Source organism: Nannospalax galili, unplaced genomic scaffold, assembly GCF_000622305.1.
Source record: "Nannospalax galili isolate Female #2095 unplaced genomic scaffold, S.galili_v1.0 scaffold1105, whole genome shotgun sequence".
Lineage (NCBI taxonomy): Eukaryota > Metazoa > Chordata > Mammalia > Rodentia > Spalacidae > Nannospalax > Nannospalax galili.
In genome coordinates, this window is record NW_008353211.1 from 155,465 (window position 1) to 157,898 (window position 2,434).

Below are 2,434 nucleotides of genomic sequence, written 5' to 3' on the forward strand. Positions count from 1 at the left end.
ACCCATGACTCCTCCATGGCACCCCAAACAGATTTCCTGCATTCTGTTATATATGTTAGGTCCTGTCCATCAATCATTTGAACCCATGTCCCTCATTACAAGTTCATCCACTGGAGTCTATCTAGTCAACCTATCTAGAGACAATCCCTTAAGAACATCAATTCTCCCTTACCATGTAGTTATTAGTTGCCAGTAGTTCCTAGGCTAAGGCCTGGGCTTGCTGCCCTTTCCCCATTTCTGTGCTGGATTTTTGTCTGTTTGAGTCAACATGGGTCTTCTACATGGTGCCACCATTGCTGTAAGCTTATATGAGCAAGTTCCCGGGAGCCTCTACTGTTCTGCCACTTATGGTTATGCACCACTCCTGGCCTTATAACGTTTCTACCCCCTCTTCTACCCCCCTCTTCTGCAATGGTCCCTGAGCCCTGGGTGCATAAGGTTTAATACAGGAGTCCTACCCAGGGACCAACACTCTGCTGACTTTTTTCAACACTTTGGCCAGTTGTGGCCTCTGTGTCCATTATCGTCTGTTGCATGAGGAAGCTTTGCTGATGAGAGTTGAAAGATGTGTTAGTATTCGCTCTATCCCTTGTTCTACTATGTTCCTTGAGCCTTAGGTGTGGTGGTTCCGTTGTAGAGGTGTCAGGGCTTGGCATCTCACAGACACGTATTCTCTGTGTGTGACCAGTGGAACTTTGTAATAGTTTCCATCTGTTGCAAAAAGAAGCTTCTTTGATGAGTGGTGACTGGCATGCTTGTCTATAAGGATGTATATTTAGCATACAATAAGAAATTATGTTTCTCTAGGGATGTGACAGATGTAGGATTTTTTCTAGGCTGTATGACCTCTCCCAGCCATGTGTATTTGGCTATATTTACAGGGCCACATATGAGTTCCCTCCCATTGAGAGGCCTTTAAGTGTATTGAGGTAGCTGTTGATTACCTCTTAGACAAAACTGCCACTTCTGTACCCATATAGTTTGCTGTGCCAGGGTCATTGTTGTGGTTATTAGGCTTTAAAGCTGGCGTTAGACCATTAATTGATTTTTCTCCCTTAGCAATTTGCACAGCATCCTCCAGAACTATGAGAGCTAGTCTTCAGGGAGGAGGTTTCCAGGTCAGTTCCGGCTCCATTGCTCCAAGCCCTGTGTCCAAAGTATGTCCTGTCTTCAGCAATAGGGTCTTACCTTCAAGTTCTGGAAGGCAATGAGAGGCTGTGGCAATAGCCAGTGTTATTATGGGAGTCTCTTAAACTACCCTGACCAACAACTCAAAGGAAGGTTTCTCCTGTCTGGCACTGCGTTTCTTGTTATACAGCCTTCAGGTGCACACACGCACTCATGTTCAGATATTGTATGTATATTACAGGAGGCTTTTGAACCAATACATTTCCCTAAGCATTATTTACCCACCCCCCATCTAGAAGTCTTGATGAAATGGTTCTTCCAGACACACTTGACAACTGGAAAGAGAAAATACAGCCAGAAATGGGTGTAACAGAGTTAGTGACACAGTAGAAGCAAAAGAAACTAAAATATTATGGAGAAGCAAGGAAGTAGCAAGAGCTGATGATGCTTGAACTTATGGTACATTATGGAATCTCTCTCTCTCTCTCTCTCTCTCTCTCTCTCTCTCCATACACACACACACACACACACCTATTGTAGTGTCTTAGCTCAGTGAATGGCCTCAGGAAGTAAACACTGTTACTTAACATGAAGAAATTCCTCTTAATTCAGAAAGTACACTAAGTAGTCCTCTCAGCTCTCCCGGGAGTCCCCATCCTTCCCCAGCAGCCTCCAGAACACCCTCTTTACCTCTTTGTTCCTCAGGGTGTATACAAGAGGGTTTGGCGTAGGAGTGCCCACCGCATAGAAGAGACCAAAGAACTTGCCCCGCTCACGAGCATAGGGATTTTTGGGCTGTAGATAGGCCGCTATGACTGAGCTGTAGAAGAGGCTGACCACAATGAGGTGGGAGGAGCAGGTCCCTAAAGCTTTCCTGAGGCCCTTTGCAGAGTTCATCCTCAGCACTGCCTGGGCTATGGTACCATAGGAGATGAGGATGAGGCTCAGGGGCACAAACAAGAAGATGACAATAGACACAGCCAACTGAATCTCATTATAAGTGGTGTCCCCAGAGGAGATTTGAAGGGACTTCACATAAAAAGTTGTTGGGGTTCTCTGTTATGCAAAGTAGAAGTCTCTTCACGTCCAGATAGCTCACGAGCTTGGAAACCATGTGCTGCAGATTCCTTTTCATAGCAGAGTGCCTTCCTGGCATCCTCCCTGACTCTTCTTTTAAAGTGCTCGCCACAAATACATGCCCTCTGGCACAGGAGTTAGCAGGTTTTAATCAGGCGTTGTCTGATAGCCTGATAGAAGCCCACCGCCCTATGTAAATGAGGCATCCTAAAAGTACCTATCAGCTAAG

The 2,434-nt window shown here is 45.6% G+C and overlaps 1 pseudogene; it reads right to left on the minus strand.

The window, feature by feature from the left end:
* Positions 1-1,761: 1,761 nt before the first annotated feature.
* Positions 1,762-2,434, minus strand: part of LOC115067216 — a 4,780-nt pseudogene continuing 4,107 nt past the window's right edge.